This window comes from Anas acuta, chromosome 14 (genome assembly GCF_963932015.1).
Source record: "Anas acuta chromosome 14, bAnaAcu1.1, whole genome shotgun sequence".
In the NCBI taxonomy this organism is placed as follows: Eukaryota; Metazoa; Chordata; class Aves; order Anseriformes; family Anatidae; genus Anas; species Anas acuta.
Window position 1 is genome coordinate 2,772,560 of NC_088992.1, and position 27,034 is coordinate 2,799,593.

Sequence of the window (27,034 nt, forward strand, 5' to 3'; positions counted from 1 at the left end):
TGGGATTTTGCAGCTGCAGGTTTCCTGCTGAGCAACGTCAATCTAACATCTGCCACCTCCCTACAGATAAAGTTCCCATCCCTAAAAAAATAATAAAAAATAAATAAATAAGGATCTCTACACGTCCTCTAGGCATGCTGGCTTCCCCCAGCACTTGTTCAGTGCTGCTGCCTGTCACCCAGCCCCACTTCCATCACCCTCCACCAGCCTTGCCCTGGGGGAAGCCATGTGCAGGAAGGGTCTCAGCAGCTTCAGGGAATCTTCAAATCCCCTAAAACAAATCCTTTCTGGAGTAATAGGCCAAATTCTGCTCTCACTGGGTAAAGTCTGTAGCAACCTCTCTGCAGTCACTTGAGTGTTGCTGGGGTTTAGCGCGATGTAGCCAGAGGCAGGGAGGTTTTAGCTGACGGATAAACAAAGTTTGGCAGAGCCGTCCCCGGTTCTGCAGCTCTGCTTCTCAGGTGAGAAAAGCACACGCAAAAAGTTGAATCAAAAAAAAAGAGATGAACATCTCCAGCAAGATGGAACAAGAACTAAAATAACAGAAACACACATCCAAGGGTTAGGCAACAGACATCAGCCCTGTTCCTGTTGTAAGAGCTCTAATCTGAGAAGAATTAATTCTCCTCTTCCCTCGTCCCAAGCTGGCAGAAGGCTCGGTAGCACCACGCAGACACAGCGCTGAGCAGGAAGCCAAGGCCCCAGCTCTGCCCAGCTTAAATGTTAAGCAACTGCACAATAAGCACCTTAATCGCCCTCCTTTCTGCTTTCCTACCTTCCTCTCCCCACCCCGTCCCCATCCAATTTATTGCCATGGATCCTGAAAACCTTGGAAACAGCTCAGGTTTTAAAGCTGCTGAGACCACTGCCAATCCTTCCTACCCTATCCTTCCTTTCATTCCTGCTGGACCCAAACCCATCCCTGCCTGGCCTCGTCTTCTTCTTAGCTGCAGGCTCTCCAAAGCTTTCCTGGGCTTGTACAGGGTTTGGTGGAGCCCTCCATCACGACCAGGTCCACAAAGCACTGCACGAATCAACAGATTTCTGCAATTATAACTTTGGTGACAAAAAGCAGCTATTTTGTACTAGACATCAAGAAATCCTCCCTTTTCACACAATGCAAAATCACACCCCATCGGGAGCCCTCTGTGCCCTGGGGTAAGCTCCAAGCAGCGTGCAAGGACGAATTTCCTTTGAGCCACCTTCCCCTGAGGCTGGTGGAGCTGTGTCCATGCTCTCAGCGGGCGCTGTGGGCGCAGGGTGGGGGGGAGCAGCTGCGGTCACCTCCCCATCACCCAGCGCTGGGCACGCGGCCTGACTTTGCCCCGTGAAACCATCATTAGTAATGATGCATCAGGAAGGTTTTGATGAGCGAATGATAAAAGTAAACAGGACACGGTAATAATCAGCCCTTATTTATAGCCGGGTGAAACGCCACAGTTGTCAATTTTGGAAAGTGACTTTGGAGGAACTTTTTTAAAGGGGAGACTGGGAACATTTCCCCCCTCCCGCCCGCAAACAGCCATAACCGTTATTGATAGCACTTCTCAACTGGCAGGTACATAGAACCAGAGGCTGCTATTTTGTGTCAAAATTGTTTTATGGTGCCATATTTCTCCTTGTTTAAGGCAGCACTACTCATTTACAACATTAAACAACGTGATTTATGTACTTTAACAGAGCTTACTACATTTAAATGTTTTAGGCATTTCGTTTTTACAAGATACCTTGTTCCAATATAATCAATGGGCTTTTTTCTTGGGCTGCAATAGGAATGCAGTTTGTGTTTTATAGGAAAATCAATACGAGAATTAATGGGTGACGAGCAAAGTAAATTGTAAAAAGTACAGAGGGGTTGGGAGATCTCTTTTGCTGCATCGATTCCATTAGCATCAGGCTGCCCAGTTGTGCGCGGCTTCATATTTGATAAGCAAGCAGCAGACTTCATATTCTGCCGAGGACTCGGAGACAAAATAGGTGAAGTTCAGCACTGAAATAACTATGCCAAAGTCATTGAGGTTAAAGCAAGAATGGACACGAGCCAAGGCGGCCGCAGAAACACAAAGCACTCAGAAGCAGCAGCCATAAACATCAGGTGCTCGTGAGCAGGGCCCCTCTGACTTTTATGAAAGGCTGCGATACCTGAGTGATGACATTCTCGGCGGCTTTGTGCTGCTGGGTTATGTGTTTTGTAATTAATTCAAAAAATAAAAAATACAAATTACCTGAAGACAGCACTACTCACGGGTTTTCTTGCTGCTAGAGGAAAAGCAACATTAAAAAAGAAAGAAAAAACTGCATGCAACCTGGATTTCTTGTTAAAAACATGAATAGGGAGGAGCTGTAGCAAGCTACAAGCAAGGTACTCCAGAAAACATTTTTTTCTTGCCTCGGGCCTCTTTTCTTTCCTGAACTCTTGCTCTTAACACGAGTACTTGTGCTAGTGCCTCAAAAAGCACTCTTCAAATATTTCTTGAATCTATTTCCCTACCAGAGACTCCTGGCACAGCCGAAGCAAAGCTGACCTGTGTGTTCATCAGGGGACAGAGAAGCTCCAGCCCCTTACACCTCTGAGGTCTGCGGTGCCACCGTCAGTGTCCCCTGCGACCAGGCGGGTGCCACCTGCACCTCACAGGTCTCTCCCTGCAGCCCTCGCACGCTCAGACTCAGAGAAAACCACCAGGTTTGGGTCACACGGGGCTGCAGACACTTCTCCGAGCGTCCAGTTACCTCTGGTACTCAGCAGTGAGACGTTTCCCTCTCGCAGGCTGTCCAACAAATGGCAGTGACGACCTTCCACACTTCGAAACATCGATGATCACTCTTGCTCTGCATTACAGATTAGATGCATCTGTTCATTTTGCTACATTACTTCTCAAAACTGACCCAATAAAGCAATTGCTTTTCAGATCAGGCTCCAGATACCTCACACTGCCAACAATAAAGCATTCCGGGGTGCTGTAACATCTGTTACCGTCCTCATCTCCTCCCTCTCCTTTGGGAAGATCCTTTCCATTTGCAGAACCACCAACAGGTTTTAACAGATCCCAGCAACGGGAGCCATGGCACGCGTTTTCTGCAGATATTCCAGATCATTTTTACACGTCACCTTCTTTCTCTTTTTGTTAGTTGAAGCCTGATAGCTTATTGTTCTTTGGGATGTACTTGGAGCAAAGGAATTTAATTATATTCCATTTCAAAACAAATTGTTGATACAGACTCGAAGTGTCAGTAATTAGATAATTTCACGGCGCACATTCCATTATCGCTGCCGTACTTAATGACTGTTTATTTGAAAAGTCCTTCTATCACTGCAGCTACCCTGGTACTAAATATAATAATGGATGGGGTGATTGGTAAGCTTCACCCATTGCTCTCATGCTTAAAGTAACGAGCTCTGGAGGAATTTCTGTTCAAATGTGGAGATTTAGATGGCAAGGATTAAAACGCCGGCCTTAATGAAATCAGTAATAAAACAGTCATTGACTTCCCGGGGTTTAAATGTAATCAGATCCTTACAAGTAAAGATGATTAGTGACTCAGACTACATATTAAATAAACAATTATCATGAACTCTAGCCTGAGTGCCAAGAGGACTAATATAGAAAGATCTCATTTATTCGCTCTTGGACTCCCGAACATGCTTAAAAATGCACAATACATGCCCCAAAACGTCCTACCACTGCTGGGCAGGGTGCGTGCCCTCAGCAGCCCCTGGCCTGGCTGCATGCAGCCCATTGCCATGGGCCTGGAGGCAAGCACAGGGCCCCCAGCCACACCGGGCGAGGACAGGAGGCAGCACAGCAGAAGTCCTCCACCAGCTCCAGTCCCGGTGCTGGGCAAGGGCACCTCCCGCAGCACCTTCCCCTCCTCGGGAAGGGCACTGCACCTTCCCTGTCCTCAGCTCCACACTTCTGCAGGCATAAAGGCACCAGGAGTTTGGGTCTGCACGCCACGAACATCCAGCACGCCCTGTCTGGAGCAAAGCACGAGCATCTCTGAGGCACTTTCCGATGTCACAGATGTAGGAATTTTTTAAATGTTCATTTTTTTGCTTCTCTATTTTTTCAGAGTGAGATACGCAGATAATACAATGCATTTTTAATGATTCTATTAAAACACTGCGTTATTATCCAGCTATATTTTTGTCATAACTGATTTTGATTCCTTTTTAAGTTGTTGACATTTTTAGATACAGAGAGTACTGCTTCAACCACGCATACAAGTGTAGCGATTGCCATTCTCTTAGCACAGGATTTTATGATTCTGGCATTATTCAGTAAGGCATGGACTAAATGTAAGCTTGCTTGCTGGGGTTGCTTTGAGGGAACACCAGCTGAAGTACCCATCAACACGCAGTGGTCTCAAACCCTAGCAGCAGGTGCATTGAAAGGAAAATGCAAGCATCATGATGGGGTTGATATTAAAAATAGTTAGATTTCAGCACATTTAGCTCAGCAAAATGTTGTGTAAGTTCAACTTTCTGCTTTAAAAACCACTGCTTCATTGGTGAAATGGTGCATTACATTGGGAAATTGGAAGGAGCTCTATAAAGGACTTTGGTTTTGATCCACTTATCATAAAGGAGGAGGAATCAAGGTCTGTATTCTAAATGCACAGATTGAAGGGATGTGTTACTAGTAAAATGCCTTTAAAAAAATGTGGGCAAGGAAAACACTGCCTACATTTTCAGACATAGCTCTTCAAAATGTATTAGGAGAAGTTTTTGCCCTGCATGCCAAGAATTTCCCCCTTTAAATTAGGTATTAATTTGAACAGTGGAGCTAATTCAGTGATATTTCTGTCAGCACAAAATGCGATGACATATTGTAGTGTGATGGGGAAGAGAGACTCCACTCCTTAGTACTGAGGCAAGCGTTCTCTCACCACGACTTTGGCACCATAACCCACTCAGGAACACCTCTGTGCTCCCAGTGGCTTTTGGCATTGTTCTGGCTGGCCTCGTGCCTGCGTGCTGCTGCCAGTCCACCCAGCGTGCCAGCCAATAACCCAGGCAACATCAGCAACACACAATAACCAGCCTCTCCCAGGTTTTACCTGAGCAACAGCCCTGCCCCACCACTGGCTGCTGGAGCATTTTACCAGATGTGCCATCTCTGAGCCTTCATCTTGTCACATTCTGGTGAGGCTGGGCAGGAGGTAATGAAGGAAGACAGAAAGCATGAGCTCTAAACCCTCATTTCCTTAAAAAAAATTAGGGCTGCGAGGAGAAGAGGGATCTAAATACAAAACATACAGAGGGATGTTGCAGCAACAGCTATCCGAATATGCAGGATGTCATCCGCAGCCTCCTTTTCCCTTAAGTAAAGAAACTGTCAGGTAATGGCCAAATCCATCAGGCGGTGCTATCAGCTGTGCTGCTGCCCATGCCTGCGCAGTGCAGCGTAAGCTCTGCTCCAAGACTTATGAAGCACTCCAAAATTTAGATTGTTCTCCATGAGGCGTGCTGAGATCTGGATATCATATTTCACTTTTTAATTAAAATATATTTTTCACTCCCGATCTACAGAAGGAAAAACAACATAAAAGTAATTGAGACTTCACGTTTCATATGTCAAATCATGATAGCTTTTCCTATTCACTGGCATGCCAAATAAGTACTTATAACAAGATTCACCATCAAAAGCAAGCACCCTCCTTTCCAAGGATGACGGAATCAGGCTTAGATAAAATAGGAACCAGCTCATGCTCAAAATGAATCCTGGTGTCAAGCTGCTGCACCTTTGCAAAGTCCTTCATCTCTAAAACCTGCCATACTTCATTACAGTATATGGTGAAATGCACCAGCCTCTCCAGGCATTTCGCAAAAATTACCTACTAAAGCAGACAGTGTTCAGAAATTAATGTCTTTAGTACCCATGAGCAGGACTGAGTCATATATTGCAGGCTGTAATTTCAAGGTCTCATTCATCCCTCCCTGGTATCAAGCATTTTGTTGCAGCCTTTTAGTGGAAAGCTTTTATTTCCACAAGCTTCTCTCCCACTATTACGCTGTTACAAGGAAAAGCATAAAAAGCCAACAAAGGGAAGAAAAGAAAGTAGTTCCTGCACTTGGAAGGCATGCCGGGTCGGAAAGGGCACGAAGCCACGGGACGTGTGCCTGGCTGCAGCACAGGAGGGTTGTGCTCCTTGCAGGGAAGGACTTCACGGAGGCCTGGCCAGAAAGCAAGGCTTACATTTCCCTTCTACACACACACAGAAGCAACATTAACAATGAGGCTTCAACATCTGATTCTTATTTTTTCCCTTAAATTTTGGACAACCTCCCCTTTTTGCTGGGAAGAGAGCAGGAGCCTGCGCCTGGGATGAGCTTCCCTCCTAAAGCACACGGTGCCAAACTTACCGTGGTTTGAAGTGCATCTGCCTCGGCCATGAAGCTTCTTCAACTGCAAGGGTAATTTGGCAAGATGTGCTAGGAAATTTCAGAGAATATTGGACTGGATGGTGTAGAAATAATGATCAGCGTAGAAAGATTTGGAAGAAACCCGAGAGCGCTGTTGAGGAATGCCAGATTTGTCTGCTACCTCAGCGTAATGGAGCACTTTCAATACTAAATTAATTTTCTGCAGATTTCCTATGGCTTCCTGAGGATCAGAGCACAAGCACAAACTCCCAGCACCAACCCAATCTCCCTTCCAAGAAAGCTTTTCTATTAACAAGGTAAAGGATGTATGGAAAGCACAGTGCTTCACTTACATCAATTTATGTACATTTGCAAAACTTTTTAAAAGCCAAGACCTGGTCTCAAGGCTGGGTAACTAGTAAAGGAGTGTTATTGTACCATCTAAGACATTAGAAACCTTTTCAATTACTGTCATTTAATTCCCTTATTATTTTCATTTGTTAGTTTCACCTCGTTTCGGACGCGTTCTTTTATCTCTACATTACTCCTGATTAGTTCAGAGCCATGATTTGATCATACCTAAAGTCTGTGGGTAGCTGGGACATCAGACCCAAAAGAAGAGCTATTAGAAACCCCCCACTTAGCACGCTTTGTCTCATAGCTACTGGAAGGTTGTTACAGTAAATGCAAACCCAATGTGGCCTGACACTGAGGAAAGTTAGAAGACTAAGAGACATAAAATGCATGAGTTATTTTTTACATTAGGTAGCAAACCGAGTTCTCCTTTAACCACTTAATTACCTTTGGCTGACAGGAAAAAACATTGCTATGAAAATTAGTCTTATCTTTATTATGGATGTGTCCCTGAAGATGCTGATGCACTGACTTATATATCCATGTATGAAGCCTGGAAGCAATGAAATAATTCTACCTTGTGAGCAGCTGCAAAGGTTTTGTACTATTGCCAAGGATTTATTATGTAGTTTAACGGTCATTACTTAGCATCATCTGCTCTTTTTATACATTCTCTATCACCATGCCCATTTTCCTCTTTCAGCCTTATTATCTTATGTATATGAACAACGCATATAAAAGGGTGACAGGGAGTGGAAATCCAAACCAGCCCCAACTGGCCACGGGCAAGTCAAACAGCACTTGTGAGCTCAGCTACAACAGCCTCAGCAGCAGGAAGGGCATGGGAACCCCATCAAAAACTGGGCAGCAGATGAGTCCTTTCCAAGTCAGGGTTTCCAGAAAGCACCAAGTCACCTTGCACCTCCCATCACCAGGCTAGGTAGCAGCCCTTGTAAATTTTAATTCTACTCAGTGCTATTTTTCAATGCATTTCCTGCTCTGGAAGGATTAAAACCTCTTCTCAGTGTAGGATGTTCACAAGCACAAAGAACAGTTTGACTGAATTTTTAAAAAAGCTTTGAGATTTGGGGCAGCAGAAATAAAGACTCTTCATGAGTTCTGCATAACATCAAAGTGAGCAATAAAGTACAGAGGACAGCTGCTGGTCGAGTTCCCCCTCTGCTGCAGCCAGCTCAGTCCCACGTGCATGGCAGATTTTCCTCTGCCTTTTGGGGATGGTCTGAGAGCTTCAGGCTAGCACCAAGAGGGCTGTTTATTCTGTATGAGGACATACACATACAGTCAATGTAATAGTTTCATTAAAAAAACAATGTAAAAGATCCCTTATTATTTGTAGGTTAGTTTTCCTTTTTTCTGCTTGTCATACATCAGACTTCCTAAAAAAAATGTGGTCATTTCTGTCAGCTGCACAGCACCGACTGACATTTCTCTAGGGCTGTGGGGAAGCCCACGTGTGAGCTGGGTGCAGGGTTCCAAGGTTTCCTGTCCCAGATGAATTCAATCAGTGCACCCTAGCTGAAATGTCAATGGAGCAACGCTAAAAATGGTCCCGGGCACTCCTGGTCTGCACAGTGTTGAGCGTTTCCATGTCTGCAGGGAAAGACTTTTGCTGCACAAAAGGCTTTGAAATTCAGCTTGCAGAGGCTGTTCAGCTAAAGAGCCTCTGCAGGCCCCCAGAGGGGAGGTGGGAGCCTTGAGGAGAAGCAGACCCCATTGTCTGCTGAACTCATCATGCTCCAACACTATGGAGCAAATGCTCCTGATCGGCAGGAACAGCAGTGTCCCAAGGGCTGTGACCCCATGTAAAACAAATTGGGTTCGCTGGGAAGCCTTGCTGAGAGCAGAGGTGAGGATATTATGGACAGAAAGGAAATGCTCAGTGTGCCAGTCCGCAGGGGAAGACAAAGCACCAGAGAAAGGAGAAGCACCATGCAGCCCAGGACAAACCCGCATCATCCCAAATCCGGCTGGTGGGTGCCCAGAGATGATCTCTAATTGTTTATGTTCATATGTGGTACTGAAGGAGAGTCTTTGCTGGGCAGCCTCCAAACCAGGCAAACCAGCAGCACTTGAAAACCAAGTGCTATTTCAAGGCCCTGTTTTGGAGACACTCCGGGGGTTAGCAGGGAGGGCACTGCAGCTCTCCATAGCCCTGTTGCCACCACGCTCAGTCCCAAGACCTTCCTGAATTTCCCTCACCTTAAATCCCTGTGGAGCAGCAATGTGAAGCAGCACAAGTGTAAGACCTTACAGTGCCCTCCCTCTAAAAACTCATGGTTGGGGACCACAATACCTCTTCCTTTGGTTGTTTGTTTCAGTTTTTGAACATGATGCTGCTGAGAAAAGGCAAATGGAACGTAAGTTACCTGTGGCGATGTTTCCCTCTTGCTTCTAGGATCCCTTTGACCATGGACCTTGGTCTTCAATAGTAACCAGGTGCTGCTGTGCCCAGGAGCTGTGTGTTTCCTCTGCAGAGTGTCCTGCCCTCCAAAATCTTCAGCAGCAGTCACACAGGAGCTCAGCCTGCAACAGCCAGTCCTCACACCGTGACCCGGGTCACTGTTGAGCCTGTTGCACTAGAACTGAAATAAAGAGGGGGGAAAACAGAGATTAATCTGGAATAAAAGCATAACTAAATGGGGTGTGAAAACTAAATTGCCGTATCACAGCTTAGTGCCCAGCCTGGATCCAAGTATTATCAGCACTTACGGTACAACAAGCCATTGACTCATCAGTGGCATGACAGCTAACTGCTCTGCTGACAGGCATAAATCTGCCCTACCACTATTTTGTGTTATTAATTAGGAGAGGGGGGAGCTGCATTTGTAGCTCGTACAAGTGGCTCATCTACTGCCTAATGTGAGCGGGTTTATTCGGCTTGAAGAATCATCTATTTAAATTGTGCGGCAAGGTCAGAGCACGTGGGGAGCTTCATTCACTGTGGCATTTTGATGGTGGCTGTGCAAGTCGTGAGCTCACCCACCATATCGGTATTTCCCACTCATCAAACAGAGCAGTAAATAAACTTTTGATTCATAATGGGCATACGATGGAAGCAAGCTGAAAGTCTGCCCCGGACAGCTTTAATTAAAGGATCGGGAGTTAAGGTGTGAGGCTGCAGAGGGACAGCAGTCAGTATAAACCTACTCAGCCTCTACAGAAATATTTATCACTTATCTCCAATATTTTTGTGTGTGTGTCTGTGTTTGATCAATATTCAGGATCGCCTCCACTTTACCTGCAGTCTGTGCAAGATGCTAAATTGGCTTTTCTCTATTACCGTACCAACGGCGTGTTTGAAATTGAACATCTCTGTAATTGAGCAGAAATTACTGGCAGACCAGGTCTGTCTTGATCAGTTTGCAAAACCCTCCACATTAATCATATTAAAGGCATCCCGGATGAACAAATCAGCAAGGCAGGCAGCGCACTGGCTGCCTTGCAGAAAGTTTTCCCCTGCTCTCTTGCTCCTGGCAGCCCAGACCCAGGTCTGGCTGAGCAAGCCAGCAGCAGGAGCTCGCACACATCCCACCAAACTCAAGCAGCACCTACCCACAGCAGATGAGGCAGATACCTCCACAAATCGCTTTCTGACCCTGACAGCATTTGGCTCGTGGTCCTGGTCCTTGCTAAGACAGGAGTTCTCATGTTTGCCTCCTCCAGCCCCTTCGCTGCCCAGCAGTCCCTCCTGCTTGGCCCCAGACATTGCTCATTCAGTCCCAAGTTCTCTTTTCTTTCTGGTGACTCCTTTTGCTCAGGATCTTTATTTCTGATTTTGACAATCTCTAAATTATGTCCTTAAAATAAACCTCACAATCAGCAATATATAAATTATAATTTCCTTCTCCACATGCTTCAACTATTATCTTAATCAAGCAATCATATCACTTCACATATAGCCCCTCATTATCCAAGTCGTGCCCTGTTTGTATTATGCCATCCTTATCGGGTGGCACACCAAACAACTGGCAGGTCTTCGGCACTAACACAATCCCGAGTCCTTACGTACCTACCAGCTCTGCGGTGCTGCAGGACTGATCTCTGCGTAAAGCCCTGGCAGCCGGGTGATCCCCAGGTGCTGGGATGGTTTCTTACACGAACCCATTATCTGTTGTTTCCACCCCATTATCTGATGTTTTCAACCAACATTAAAAGTAGGAAGTTATCACTCTGCTGAACACCCAGCAACCAAGGCTACCACTTGATCTTCTAAAGGAAGCTCTCTAGAACCAACTGGGCTTTGCTGGGACTGCTTGCACAAGAAGAGTTGGCAACATTGGGGTTTTCCATTGCTGGAGATAATACAGAAAGTATAAATCCTCCCTGAGCTGGCCATGCTCAGGGGACACCACCCTTCAGCTCAGAAGCACCAGGCACAGGACACCTCCCTGATGCTGCCTCCCCATCTCTGACCACACCAAGCAGCCAGCAGTGGAGCCTGTGATGCTTTTCCATGCAAGCACTGCCCAGAAGGAGCACACCATCGTGGAGACTCCCCATCTGGATGCTCGCAGCCAGCCCGCCCGCTCGCCCGGCGCCAGGCCTGCTGCCGTGCATCAGTAATGAGCAGCAGCAGCCTTCAGTTTGCAGCCGGCTAATTTGTTCCCACAATCAGGACTCCAAATACCACATGAATAATTCAGCAAGTTATTTTAACTGTAGTTAGATAAGCCCATTAGCCATCATAAATTTAAATACATTTGCCTGTCCTCACACGTGAAGGTGCAAAGGCAGAGCGCCTCGCCAGGTGAGATGTGCCTCTGGGCAACACGTGTCATACCTGGCGAGTCAAACCCCTTTGGCACTGTGCCCTTTAATATTGTGCCCTTTTAATATTGCTGAGCAATATTAACAAATAGACTGAGGTTTATAATTAGAAGCAAGAACAAAAATAGTAAATAATATTAAAAAAAATGAGTTTTCCAGGGCTTAGACACTCTTAGACTATTAGGATCAGGTATTGGGAGGCAGAAGTAGGTTACCTCATGCCTGCTTGTGGTTGGCCTCTTAACATGTTCAAGAGAAGCATTGAGGATCCACCACTGTATAAAAGGAGGCATCAGGCTCGGTGTGAGCTGCAGCAGGGCCGTTGGGGTGATTCTTAACATCTCTGCACACACACCGCTACCTACGGCTGGAAGATGTTGAGCAGCACCTTAATATCACTGACCTAAAGAAGCAGTTTTAAATGAACTTGGTGCAGGTACAGAGCGAGCTTACCTGCAAATATTGCTTAGGAAGCATAAAGAATGAAAAGGTATTTTTCAGTCTAGTCGTCCAATTTCTTTTCACAAAACATGACAAAGGATATGAAATCTCCATGGAAGGGAGCCAGCCTGTAGGTTGGGATTATTCTGATTTCTGAAGCAAACGCGGAATGGCAACAGCCTGGTATCTGTGGGCTACACAGCCAGGCTCAATAACCTGGAAAATGATGGACTTTTTCCTCCAGATACATTACTACCTACAATACCTGGCAGATAGGCACTCGCATCAATCACGGCAGTAATTCTCTCTCTCGCATCCTTGTCCAGGGGTCTGTTGCCTCAGCAAGGGACATTTCCAAGGTCAGGACGTTGCCCTGCCTGGGCTGCACGTGCCCAAGCAGAATGGCTGCAGGTGCTGAGGGATCTCAAAAAGCTTAGGATGGAAATAGAAGCCAACACCACACTTAACCTCTCTGGGAAAACCCATTATTCCTCTGTACAACACAAAATGTGCAAGAGAGCGGCTCAGTCACAGCATCCTGAAGACATAGGGGCACGTTAGGGCTCACAGATGCTTTCCAGCCCTTCCTGGTAACTCATCTTCCCAGCCCTTATTTCTGTCCTTTGCGTGCCTTTCTCCTGCCCCGTCTCCCATCACCTTGCAGCTCCTCCTGCGCCGTTCCCCTCGCTCAGGTCTGTCCTTCCCTCAGTTCTCCAGCCTCCTCTCCTGCCATTTCTCATCCCTAACTTTCCATCTCCAGTCTGTCCCTGGAGAGCTGAGAAACGGGACGTTCTTCCTGACCTTCTCCTCCATTTCTGAGCCCATTTTATCCTTCCGTGGCCCCACTTCCACTTGCAGCTGTGCTCGATATCCCCAAGCCCCCTCCCGTACCCCCAGGCACCCAGCCCAGAGCTCTCCTTTTATCCCCCTCCCCGAAGGCAGAGGCACCCCCCAGCAAAGCCCCTGGCCCCCTGGGCAGACTGTTGTGAGCCTCAGTTAATAAATATTAGCGAAACGCGCAGAGCCCTGCATGGAAACTGTGGTGGAGGTGTCGGCTGCCACGTCCCATTAATTTCTTATTATCTTATAAGGGCTCCACTGGAGCCTAGAGGACTGCATGAATAGTACATGAATCTGGAGAGCCTGCTGTCAGCCTCACCTTCAGCTCCAAAGTGTTTGTGGGAAGCCAGGATGGGACAGGAGCAGCACCCAGCCACGCAGCATCCAGAGGTGCAAGGGAGGAGGCACTGCGATGTAATTACGTTGTTTAATTAAGCGGAAAGCCAAAGGTGAAGCAAGTGTCCTGTCCCACCCTGGGGAAGGTGTGGGAAGGTGATGGGCGCTGCTCTGTCTGTGCAGGGGCGCCTCTGTCGATGTGAGGCAGCTCCCACCTGCCTGCAAGCAGTCCGGGCACCTCACCGTGTCATCCTGAAGGAAAACTGTAGCTCTTCTGGGCAGTTCAGCACTGAAAGTTCACGTGGCTGCAACACGGGAACATCTCTCCCCAGGAATAAATGGCAAGCAGGATCTGAAACCAGCATTTTTAGCTACGGCTCGTGTTGATTTTATATCAATAACAGTGCTCGGATCAGCTAAGCTGCTAAGAAACACGGCGCTTTAACAACCCCAGCACTCCTCAGACCACCACAAGTACAGCCCAGTGATGCCAGGGAACTCCACACCGGCAGCAGGGACAAAACCTTCACTACCCTCCACCAAAACCATGTGCTCCTGTCCCCCTGGAGGACGACCTGCTGGGTGTGAGCCATGCAGGGCCAAGGGCATCCAGGGAACTGCTCCTGCAGCCAGCAGAGAGCACCCAGCACCGCAGAGAGCATCCCCTGCTGGCACCCAGCAGCCTGCTCCTGCCCGGACCCCACCAACCTGAGCCCCTGCGTCCCTCCCAGTGACTCTGCATCGGCTTTGGCACACGCGGGGCGAGCTTGATGTGCTTTCCTTTCCCAGCCGACATTGAAATAACTTTGCGGCAGGCAAGCCACGATGCCCCGTGCTCCGTTTCCCTCCCCCGAAAGAGAAAGCCTGTGCAAAGCACTTTTCTCCATCCAAACATATCATGGAGATGCAGTAAGCATCTTTGCTTCCTAATTGAAATCATACATCACTTTCTTAAGTGATACTAAATCAGACACGCACACCAAGGCAGTTCAAGCACTAACAAACAGCTCCTGCTCCCGAGACAACAGGTCCTGGGCTGGCACAAGCACACGGCTGTCCCCCGGCCAGCCCCGCTCCTGTCCCGGGGCTGTGGCACAAATCAGAGCCACCGATGAGTCCCTGGGTCGGGTGCAGGGCGGCAGAGGAAGCAGCACGGTTGTTTTGTGCATTTTTTGGGGGGATCACCATGCCCATCGTGCTGCAGGCAGCTCGGGGTCACAGGGTGGTTGGGGTGGCTGCTGTTTGCACCCAGGAGATGCAGCTCGGCAGCTACGAGGGGCTGCCTGCTGTGGGCTCAGCCTGCTGCGAGGAGCAGAGAGCTGGTCCCCAGCCCCAGCCCACCCAGAGCCCGGCCCCATGAGCCTCGCTCAGCACCTCTGAGCCTTCCCAGGTATTGTTATCCAGGCCAGCAATCAGACCCATGGCTCTCGGGAGCCAGAACTGGCTTTATTTCATTGTATGGGAGAGAGAGAGGTTTTACAGTGGATTTTTAACTCCACTTGTAGCAAATATACCCTTTTATGAGGATCAGAAATAAGCTCTAGCTCTGCTTTTAACGTTCCCCTTCCACGCCACCCCTGGATCTCTGCTGTAATGATCCCTCTCACTGCTGCTTGCAGCAGATCCAGGCTCCGACCCCGCAGACAGCTTTGAACACGAAGACACACTTGGCTCAGCCCCAGAGGCTTTCACATTGCTTTCTCCATGGATTTGCCCACCCTGCCCCAGCAAACGGGAGATGCCTGCACATGGTTATGAATGTAACTGAGCTGAAATGCAGCAAGGAACTCATCCAACAAACTTTGCCTCTTCAAAGAGGTCCAGTCCTCTGCTCAGACCTCAGCTGGTGCTGCTGGACGAGCTGCTGGGGGGAAACAGAACCTTAATGCCAGCTCTGCTCCCTCTCCCCACCAAGACCTGCTCATCAAAACAACCATTTGGTCTACCTGTCCTCTGCGGCTCTGCTCCAGCTCCATGTTAATAATAATTATGGCTATTATGAGAAATCTCTGCCAATTAACTCATTTACAAGAACATTCAAATGGTCTTGGGGGCTGAAATGCCATTTTCTCGGTGGCAGCAAGCAGCGCGCTGGGCTGCACACACGTGGCCGCAGGGACACCCCAGCCAGAAACCAGGTGGGCGCTGCCTTGCTCTGCTTCTCATTTTCCATTCAGCTATTAGAAGAAACCCATTCATCACAGCTATAGGCTTTCCCTCTGAAAACCTTCAGCGTTTAAAAGCTTTTGACTGAAATATACCGTATTAATGGAAGCCGTGATTGCACAGCCCTCTGCTGACCTTCCATAGGCTGAAATTGCTTATTTTGCTAAATTTATTTGCCACCCATTTATCAATCTAAATCTAAGGTGGTTTTAAAGGTCATAAACCAAACAGCCACTGAAATATGATTAAAGAATATGGAAATAAATTACAAACTCATAATGTTATCCCTTTCTGTGACTTAGTGGCAGGAGCCAGGATGAAGTATGGGAACTTGTTCAACATCTCATGGGTTTGGGGACTCAGCCACCTCCAGAGGGTCGCCCTGGCTCTGTTTATTCAGTGTTTAAGCTTGTGGGCACTGAAAGGAGCATTGCAAGAGGCAAACTCCAGGTCAGAAGCAGACTAAGAGGGGTCATTAACTTTCCTTAGAGGGAAAACTCCCTTCTTGGTGACCTGACTGCATTATTAACGGGGTGTAATGTTGTGCCAGGGAGCTACCTCCCCTTGGATGAGCAGCACAGTCATTCCCACACTCAGATCCAACTGCCCCCAAAACAAGTAATGGGCAGGGAAAGCACGGGGACACACCGGGACGTGTCCTGTGCCCGTGTCCTACCCTGGCATCCTCACACCGAGCCAGACCATGGAGCTCTGGCCATGCACCTCCACGGTGTACGAAGAACAGGACACTGGCTGTAAAACCAAGCTGCCTGCTCAGAATTAGGCATTAATTCCTACACGTCATCGAAACAATTTTGACTTTATTACCAGAAGCTTCAGTGAAACGGCTGCGCAGCCACTGGTGAATTTTAATTCTTGATGAGCCGGTAATTGCCTTGCCCAGCAGCCGCTCGGAGGCGCACACGCCAGTGTCTGCTTCCCTGCAAAAACCAAACCCTGGCTCTGGAAAGGCAGGGCCATTTTTGCTCAGTATCAATAGATTTCCTAGAAAAGCACACAGTTTTTTTTAAAGAGCAGATCTACAAATACCTGCCGACACCGCTGGCAGCAGTGCAGGGAGCGCCAGCGAACGCCGCAGCCCGAGGTGCAAAATCTGCGCGGCGCCGCTCCTGAGCTGTGATCGCTCCTCACCGCTGCTTCTGGTGCCTTTCTTCTCCGCTCTAAATTGATTAATGAATTATTAATAAAAGAGGGAGATGTGCATAATAGATAGATGCTGTTCTATAAAGACCTTTCTAAAGACAACAGGATGAAGATAAAAACAAGCAAGGCAGTAAAAAGACAAGATGAAAGCAGGAGCAGCCTTGTGAGTACATTATAAGTAACAATAAAGCCAAGAGATGAGCAGGAAGGCAACCTGCCAGCTGACACGGCCTCTGCAAGGGTGCTGCACAGACAGACAGCTGGAAAAATGTGCGTGCCCAGCGTGCTGCACTGCAGCCAGAAATACAACCTCGCATTTCAGACCAGTCATATTAAAAATGCGCGCGCACACACCTCCTTAAGACTGGTTTACCTCTGAATTTACTCCAAGGTGAAGATTCCACAGGCAAAACTGAATGTGAAAGACGTTTTATAGGAATTACGGATGACAACAGGGCTTGTGTTGTGACTGGGTTGGAAATTCCACCTCTTCTCCTGCTCAACTCAACAAGCTGCTCTGCAGGAGCCACTGTGCCTCCCGCGTGCCTTCCAAATCCCCAGCTTTGGGAAGCTTTCTGCTCACCTCAGCATCCCTACGAGCTGATCCCTCTCCCCTGCTGCTTCCCTGGTGCTCAGCCAGGAGCTGGGGTCTCACTTCAGCCATTCCTGTAGGTTAAAGCGCTGGAAAGGATTTTCTCTCTGTATCTCTGCTGCCACTGAATTTGGGGGGATTTCACCATTTCAGAGATTCTGTCATTAGATGGGGGTAAAACTTGTCAACAGGTTCCAAAGTTGCACTTACACTGGCAGCCTGGTAACACAAGTGGCATTTCTTTAGGAAACCATGCTAAAAAATATAACTTGTGTCAAGCTGTGACCCGTATTAATCCTGTCAGCTTTTAGCCAGTTTTTAACACTGCACTTTGCAAATCCAAACTTAAGTGGAAAGGGCCTAGAAGTCAGGTAATTGATTTCACTGACACAGATCCAGAGGAACGCTCCAGTGGATCAGACCCAACGGTCATAAGATATTTCGGCAATTTCTACAAGTCCAATTAGCAACGGATGTGTAATGCATCGAGAAAGCCTGCAGTTAAAGAGTTTTCCTATTAACATCCTTATTACCTGCAGAGATTGACATGTTTTCAGCTGAAAATGAATCCTGAAAAATTATATTTTAACTAAGGGTCAAGACAACGAATGAATAGGCATAAACAGCATTTTACGGCTATGTGTAATAGAGCTCTAGCAATAAAATAATAAGTGAGTTAGAAAGAATACAAAGCCATTCTGAATTACATGATCACAAAATTATGTCTTGATTGACTCTTTCCTTAATGCTTGCATAGGCTGACGCAGTCGGATCAGAGAATTTCCTTTGAATATATTAACATTTATTAAAAAAATGATCAATTTTGAAGCTACAAAATGCCTCTCTAATTTACTACAGTTCAATTTACTGCTTGGAGCCAACCACGTCTTCAGACAGACACCCTGGGAGGCCATTGTGGCATCTTGTTTCCTTCAAGAAAATTATTTGAGTTTTATAATAATGTTACTGGGGGCCAGCTGGGGGAGATGGTGGAGGTTGGGCAGAAGGAGATCGTCGTGGCTGCAAGAACCACGCTGCTTCCTACCCCCAGCTCTGTGTTGGAAAGAAAAAATAAATTATTTCACGGTGAAAAAATCCAAAGTAAGGATGTTCTTCTTCTGCTCTAACACTCATGAACTGAGCCACACATCCCACAACACCGCCTAACCCGGCTGTCCTCAACCCAAACGCTGTATGCAGGCAGGTGCTTGGGTAACAGGGCACTTGGTGGCTCATGAAACAGCCTTCCCCGTGGGAGTTTGGGGATCAGCTGCCCCAATGATGGCCTTTGCGAGGACCCCCACAGTACACACTGCCCTCTGCAAGGCTGGAATCAGGAATTCACAAGGGCCACAAATAAAGTATCAGACAGGGTGATCACTTGATAGTGCCCCTCTTTCACTAGCAGAACAAATAGCCACACCTGCAGGAAATGCAGGTTTCCAAGACAAAAGACCTTTTCCCTCACTGCTGAGATTCGCCAGGCTGCCAGAGATTTGGTTGCCAAGATCTCGGTAGGAACTGAAAAATCAATTATTGACACTGTGATCCGGTGCTTGCAACGAAGCTGTTCACCTTGCTGCAGGGCTGGCGGCACGGGGAAGCCCCAAGGGGCCCTCCCAAGCATCTGGACGGGAGCCTTGCTCTTACTAGAGCTGCCCCGAGAGGCACAACGTGGCTGAGGAGGCATTTGGCAGATACGAGACTCTGAAGCACGTGCTTTTGGTTCAGTAACAGTGAGCAACTCACAACGCATTTGGCTCCTGCTCACATCTCTCCCCGTTGTCTCGTTGGAGCATCTTGTGTAACTTCGGAGACTCGGCGTTAGTGTGCATCCCTGCGAACTGCCTTCCTCCTCAGCTGTGCAACAACACCGCCCCGAAAGGCAGCCTTCCGTCAGCCCCAGGCAGGGACTAACTAATTAGCCAAAAATATTAGATTTTCTGGAGATAATATTACACAGATAATTAAAACTAAAAAACAGTGTCCAAGAAGGATGACTTTTCTGTAGTCAAGCACCAGCTTTTGCCTTGGTTACTCCCCAGCCCCACATTTTCTTTTCCTCTGCCATGCTCAAGCCATAACGAGCTGTTAGCACTGACGTGCCACCAACCACCTAACAAGTATCATTTATTCCTGTCTTCATGGCTCAAAATGAAAACTCTCTGAATTGCAGCTCTCTACTAAAGAAGGACTAACCTGAAACACTGATTAGTTGCTCAGTGCTCGTGCAGAGGGATACGATGCCACTGTTACAGCTTCAGATCTTACCAAGAAATTCACAGGGTGCATGAGGGCTGTGAAACAAAGGAGGAGAGGGGACAAGTTAAAAAAAAAAAAAAAAAAAAAACAGGAAGGAAAAAAAAAGTGCAGAAAGTGAGAAAGTAAGTAAAGGAAGAGGAAAGCAGCAGGCAAACAAAGTGTTTAAGATGGCTCTGAAGCTGTAACGCTCCCAGCTTGCAAACTTTTTAGGGGTGTCAGTGCGCCAGGATGTGCAGCTGGGATGTCGCAGCACCACACAGTGCCTGGTGAACAACTTGGTTGGTGGCAGCAAGGAGGGAGCTTCTGTCAGACCCTGGCATCTCACAAAGCTTCTCCCGGTGCAGACGGAGCACTAGGAACACCAGCAGCCACACAAGTTTCCCTTTGAACAGGGCCGGGAGGTAAACGCACAGCCACTTCTCGCTGTTCTGGCAAGCAACGAGCTTGGGTTGCAATAGCAACAGAGTGTGTTTAGTTATTTGTACAAAGCGTTATTTAATAAGAGGACCGCTAATTGCAAGCAGGAGCAGAATGCAATGAGGAAGTGATGAGAGGGGCTGCGGCCACCTCCTCGGTCCTGGTGGGTCTGGACAGGCGAAGGAAGTGAAGCTCCTGGCCCTGCTCCTGCCCCAGGATGGCTGGTGAGGCGTGGCGGTGCCCCTCAGCAGGAAAAGGAATAACTGAAAAATAAAGATTCAAGCTCTAGCCCAACTGGGCTTACTCAGAAGGGAATGAGAAAACGGTGGAGTCAGACCTCTAATAAGCAGCAGGCTGCCTGACCGCAAAGCGCACAGCCCAAGAGCAACCACTCCCCCAGCTCTGAGAGCTTCTGGGGTTGGCAGGGCCCCCCAGGTATTTGCTGATGTGGTTGCGTTGGGAATCTGGTTTTACAGCCCGCACCGACCTTTGGAGAGGAATTTACCCCCGTTTTCTTTACAGCAGCTTCTCACAGCTCCCGTTTCCTTTCCCAGACTCGTGAGGTTCAGAAACGGGAGCTCAGGAAACGTGCAAGCCCACCACAAACGGACCAAGAAACTTCTTCTAAGATAACAGATTAAAATCTTCTTCCATCATGAAAATTACCAGCAGGTATCCATAAGATACCAGCACGTCTGAGCACCAGGCTTCCCCCAGAGGAATACAACAGAAAAATTTTCCAGGCTTGCATCAAACTCACCCCTCTGCTGCGTTTGCTAATGCTTGTTCCTTATGCACAGACAGGAGAAGGGGACAGAAAGGTATTATCTCATTACCGACTCTGATCACAGTTCAGGCACTAAATCCTGCCGAGGAGTACACGCATCAACATATTCATAACTCGGCTGCATGAGAAGAAACTCAGATCAGGCGGCAGCCCGAACAGGCATTGTCCTGTGACATTCAGGTGGGGAAAACCAGAGCGTGCCCTTCACATTTTATGACTGAGCCCAAAATTTGCCAGCATTTCATTTTGATCTTATTAACGTTATGAGATCAGGGGAAGAGTGTGGCAACAGGCAGAATAGATTTTTTTTATTATTATTATTATTTCAGCTCTGTACCCATAACAAATCAGCTCTATTATGTCCCAGGGCTTTCTCGTTGGCTCTCCTAATCTCATTGCTGCTACATAACCTCCAGCTGGCTTTAAATCTGGCTGCTATGTGCCCCTTTCCTATTTAAATCTTCTTGCTTTTTATCGGTTTCATTTTTTAAGTGTATAATTTACATTTGGTACCCACTGGCTATAATAAAATGTCCAGACGAGCCGCTCCCATTGTCTCGCCACAACAGGAGGAAATCCCAGACGAGCCGATGGCTTCTTCGGTCAGTTCTAACCAGACCTGAGACTGTTGGTATCATGGCTTTCCTTTTTTATATTTTTTCAGGCCCTGGATATTGGCCATTTTTCCGCCAGAACAAGGCAGTTTTCCAGCCCATCCTCTTGGCTGCTGCCCCACAGGGGTGGCTCCTTGCCCCAAAGCATGGCCCTAACCACTGACCTGTTCGTGCCTGGACACTGGCCCCAGCTTCTCCTAGTTCCTGGCTGTTAGCAAGTGAGTAATCATCCTCCTTCCTTTCTCTCTGGGGATAAAGGGACCAAAGGCTCTGGTGCAAGTCACTGCTGGCAAATCGTATGTATTTTCCAACCATTATGGGATAAGACAGATTTATTCACTGAGCCCAGCCACATTCTACCCAGATCCCAGGCAGCACTTCCCCTCTGAGAGCCACCAAGGCAGGTCGGTGACATGCCATGGCAGTGTCTTGCTGCCCACCCAATTTTGGGCCAAATCTGGGCTGCAAACTAAGTCAGCATGACCCATTGTTGACTAGTGAGTGCCCAACAAGGTGAGAAAATGCTGGGTCTGCACAACCTTTGGGGTCTCCTGGGGGCTGCTGAGGGCCCCCAGAGCTGTGTCACCAAGGAGAAAGGCGCCACAATTTGCTCTGTCCTCCTTGATGCGAGGCTTCCTCTCAGGTGCCAGTAAAATTTCACAACCAAAAGCTCCTGAGACCCCAGAGCAGATAAAATTGCATCAAGAACCAGGTTCCCTCCCTGGATATTTTGAGAACAATGCTCCACCAGACCCCACCACACTCCTGGCACCTTCCCCTCGCTGCCGCGACTGCCAAGCCCCGTGCCAAATCCAGCCATTTCCAAGTTCCCTTGAGTGCCTGCAAATATCCAAATACCTGGCACCTGGCTTTGGTTGAAGTTGTCTGGTCGTGTGGCTTTCAGAACTCTGTTGCTGGGCTATGATTAAAGCATTTGGCTTTCCATGGTAACATTACCCGTCTATAATCTTGTTTCTTAGCGAGATCGGAGCCGGCTGTACCAGCGGTTCCCTTTAATGACAAGTCTTCAGGAATAACTCTGCCCTTTAAGGCAGGGGCGACATGTGATTGACAGCTATCATGGCTTTCAGCTAATTAGATATTCTCTGTGTTCAGCCGAGGCAGGGATTTTAAAGGAAATAATTACAGGCTCAGGCCCCTTATGGCAGGTCTGAGATCACCAAAGGTCTGCTGAGACTCATTTTCCAAATTTTGGGGTTAGCCACAATACAAATCCATTTGGAAAACCACGCAAGCCAACCAGCCCCAGCCCATCTTTCCAAAACTAAATGGAGTTAGGGACAGCCCCTGAGTGCAGCACGGAGCTGATCTCTGTGTGTACAGAGGGGCTGCCCAGGCTCCCCCCTCCCTCCCCACCTCACCGGAGGTAAATGGAACTCCACCCTCAATTGCACAGAGCAATTAAGCATGCTGTGTTAATTAGTTACGGCAATGACGAGCTTCTAGACGAGCAATGTGCTATTCCTTATAAACGATGCTGTCACAGAAGTGTTAATTTCCCTCTGAGATTAAGCTGAGTGTAAATCAGCTGCTGCAACCACCCCAAAAATACAAACTGCAACGCAAACAGCCCAGCCAGAGGCAGGGAGCGCGACCTGCTGCTGTGTTTTGCAGACTGGAGAGCCTCGTAAGGCTCGTGAGAAAGTCACAGCGAGGCATCATGTTGCATCAGCTTCACTTTTTTCTTTTTTTCCCCTGGTGTGAAAGCATTTTCAGTACATCACAGCTCTGTGCTGGGTTTAAGCCTGCGGACGGCACTATAATAAAATTATTTGCAGGAAATTATAGAACTGCAAAGGCAAGGCTCATTGTCACCTCGCAAATGTCACGGAAGACGTGTGCTTCTGCAGTTTGTCACAAGTTTAGCCCCACTGCTGTGACTGCTGCTCGTCAGGAGACAGCCTGTACAGCAGCAGAGGCATTTGAAAGCCCATCTCCAGCCGAGATGGCTTGTTATGATAAATCTTCACCAAATCAAGCGTTTTGCCAACAGCAGCTGGAAGATATCCACGCTTTTATTGCATGCACATTCTCCGTATCCCATTGCTATCATTCAGCAATAAATGTATTCAGAGCTCGTACCAGTTGCCCACCTAAGATTCGGGTAGTGTTACAGCCAGAGAAGACACCTGTGTGGACTGGGAAACACGTACCTAAATTAGCAGCATCTTCTCTCCCTCTGTAATACAGAATCAGTCAGGTGCTACGCAAAATCTTGCTGCAAAGCATCTCAGCTGCTGCTGGGGCCCTGGGTCAGCTGGAACCTGGGTCCTGCAGGGCTTGAGAAATCCCTGAGCTGAGCTTTGAACAGGCTTGCTGGAAAGAGGAGCAAGCCACAGGAAAAAAAAGGGGGGCAGGGGAGTAAAATCGGTGTTCTTAAAATAATAACAACAAAGTCTAACAACATTTGCAAAACTAAACCTGTTCACTTGGCAATTGAGACTTGGGAAAGTTGCATCCATCCTGCGCAGAGGGAAGTATTTACGGCCTCGCTTGCAGGCTGCAGGTGGGGATGTTGTGGAGGAGATTACAAACAGATTGCAGGCATCTTGCAATTTTATTGCCGTGTTGCTGGAAGCAGCTTGAGGTACACGACAGCGCGCCCAAGCCCAGATGGCCATCATTGGGCACGGAAAGGGGGAAATAAAGACTGAAGGCTCTGGCAGGAGGGGGCTGTGCTGCCAGCCCTCGTGCCCCCCGGGACAGGGCTGTGGGGTGAAGGGCTCCCCACACCATGGGATCAGCTGTGGAGGCAAGGAGAGGTTTGTCTTTCAAATGAAGCGTGTGTCGCACCACCCGGTAATGAACACGCACAGCACTGGCAGGGCTGCTGCATAATTTAGCACCACAAACGCTGCCTTTCTCCGGAGTTTTCATAATTCTCTTATCTTTATTTATAAAGTGTTAATCTGCTTTAAGGAAAAAAAAGAAAAAAAAAAAAAGAAGAAGAGACTAAAGTTCACGTGTAAGCCCTAAAACATGGTAAAATAATAAAAATGGTAAGTGGAGAGGAAGGAATTCAATTTCCTATTTTTTTTCAACTTTCTGATGCCACAGATTCCTGAAATGCTGAGTTTGGGAGCAGCACAGGGGCTCTGCTGGACCCCTGCTGCAGCTCCTTGGGGGCTTGGGCAGGAAACCCTCAGGCTCTGGGCAAGGAGCAGAACAGGGAAACACCTACGGAGTAATCAGGCTGTTTTCAGCTGATGGAAATGATACACACAAAACTTCAGGTGGGGATGCTCCCAGCTGCCCAGAAGCTCACCCCAAAGGGCAATCGGGGAGGGCCCCGCGTTAGCTGTGGTTGCACTTGCCTAGCCCAGAAGTTAAGTTCCACACTTTTAGGGCCACTTTGCAGCCAAAAAGGCTCAAACATCTCAGGATCACAAATTCAATGAGGTGAGGGTTCTTATTTCTCTGCATGACACCTGCTTATTTCCACATGCCAATGTAGTATTCAAGGATTTACAGCAACTGCAGTAATTTTGAAAACCATTTGCTCTTGCACTATCCCCTAGGGGTTAAAACTCTGCTAGGAGCAGCGGGCTTTTGTGTGTCTTCAATAGAGGAAAATATTTTAGGGTTTGGGTTACGTAAGGGTTTTTTTTACCAATAGGTTTGATGGTAATAGGTGACATGTTGTATATATGATTTTTGTAGTGAAGACTTCCATCCGAGCAGTGATTTCCACAACAAATGGTAAAAGCTTGTACAGAAATCTGTAAGTGTCCCACTCACCAAACTGAACAAATCCTGACATTCAAATATTCTTGCTCAAAAGCAAAAAGACAGCCCTTAGCAAACCAGATCTGAAACAAGCAGATTATACCCCCAGAGATAGGAGAATATGTTTGGAAAAGCTTTTAAGTATCTCAGGAGCGAAGGGTTATTTGAAAAGCAACATGTCAGTCAGACGTTTTGACACAAACATGCTGGTGCCATCAACACCTCTACAGTAAATATTTCAAGATAATCTTGTTCTGAAATACAAACTCTAGCTGCTCTATTCAAATGCCTGATCCGACATCAATCCCAAAGTGATCCAGAGGCAGGTAAAGAGCACTACAAACCCATACCAGGGTGAGAGCCTCTGGCAAAAAGTAGCAAAGGCTGCTAAAAGCCCCATGTCCTTCCTGCACCTCCAGCATACGCTGCCAGGGGTGTTTCACTAGGAAAAGGTTTCATTTACAGTGCTGCACACAGTGCTCAGTTTAATTTAGACTTTTTATTTTCCCTTCAATATTGTTCAGTATGTTGTACGAAGCCGATGGGATTGTTTATGGAGTAAGGTATAATCCAGCCTGAACAGCAGTGCCCAGACCATCAGCTACCAAGCCTCAGCCCTCCGTTACCCAAGCATCTGCCTGCAAATCTGGGCAGAGAGAGAATTAAAGCAGCACTGCAGCAAGAAACCGGGCAGAAATGTGTGGCCTCATTTAATTTTGCTGCATTCGCTGCACTGATGCCCCCCTGCAGCACTCACTCACACCCCTCTCTGGCCATTTGGGCTTAGCCTGTCTGGAGGTATTTGCTAGCACCACAAATAGAGGAGCAGGGAGCTTTGGTAGGGACTCACTCATCGCTATTAACAGTAAAACCTGAGCTTTACATGACCTTACCCTAGGAAAGAAGCAGCATACCACCTGGAAACCAGAGAGGCCTAAAGGAACTCCAGCTCTTTTGCTATATTAATAATATAAATGAATTGAATTCACTTCAGCCTGAAATTTGTACGGATACTCAGCTTACACAGAGCACATTCAAATATTTAAGGCAGGCACTAGAATAATCATGAGTCGCCCTCCAATATCACTGTGGTGCTACTGCTGAACCACCACTCCTTAACCACTGGGTCAGCTCTGAACTATCCCCAAGTCTCACTGGTACATTTTCAAGGAGAACCCATCTCTGCCACAGGTATTTCCTCCATGTTCATGGACCAGCATTTACACAGAAAGAAAGTGGGAAGTGAACCAGGAGGCGTGGTGGATGCCCTACGGGTCGTTTTCCCTTTCTTTTAATCGTTCTGATAAGCCTTTGTTAGGCAATCAATCACCTTAATCTTGGAGAAAGAGGCGTGTTAATGACGGTGTCAATTTAGTGGGTGTTTTAGGTTTTATATTCAATTTTATTTTTTTGCACAGAGCGTGAAGAGGAATGGCATCGAGGACTGCCACGCTTCGGAGGCACAGCAGTGTCCTCTGAACATAACAGAGCCCACAGCAGGCTGCCAGAGAAGTGAATTGCTGCTGTGAGCATGAAGGAGGAATCTGCTTTCTGGGGCAGGGATGGGGGACCTGCTCTCAGCTCTCACACGTGGTGTGGGACCTGGGCACATGCTGCAGCCTTCAGAAGGGCTCGTGTGGCTGTGATGGCCCCGTAGCCACCTCAGGGCCCAGCTGAACCACAAAGGGTGACACCTGGGTGCTACAGGAGCTGTACCCCCCTGCCATGCCTCCATACCTGTGGTCATCCGGGGTGCTGGACGCTGCATTTCCTCGAGCCCTGGGGAAGGAAAAACATCACTCAAAACCCAGAAGCAGTTAGCTAGAGAGCAGTTATACCTCCCTCAGACAGAGAAATGTCCCTCCCAACTTCCCTAAGACACCTCCTGGCCCACACTGTGGCCCCGCAGGTGTCAGCAGTTCCCATACATGTGTGTAATTGGGAGCAGAGCTGTCTAAGCAAGCAATTAGGCAAGCAGACTATTTACAGATATAAAATAACCAGTTTTCAGACACCAAGTTCAACAAGGAAATGGGTATTAGCAGCATGAATGTAATTATTCTATTAACTAGTGTTTTGGAGGTACCTTTCTAAATCTGGATCTACTCAAGCACGCAGCAATCATTTCTATATTACTCTGAAAAAGGTTAGACACTCTCAGG

At 47.7% G+C, this 27,034-nt stretch overlaps 1 long non-coding RNA gene across 1 annotated transcript; it reads right to left on the minus strand.

The window, feature by feature from the left end:
- Positions 1 to 1,602: 1,602 nt before the first annotated feature.
- LOC137864379 (uncharacterized) lies at positions 1,603 to 26,711 on the minus strand. Its single transcript, XR_011101468.1, has 3 exons — positions 26,610 to 26,711; positions 9,106 to 9,321; positions 1,603 to 3,976 (listed from the first exon to the last, which is right to left on the minus strand). It is a non-coding gene; the product is annotated as an uncharacterized lncRNA (long non-coding RNA).
- Between the last annotated feature and the right edge of the window lie 323 nt (positions 26,712 to 27,034).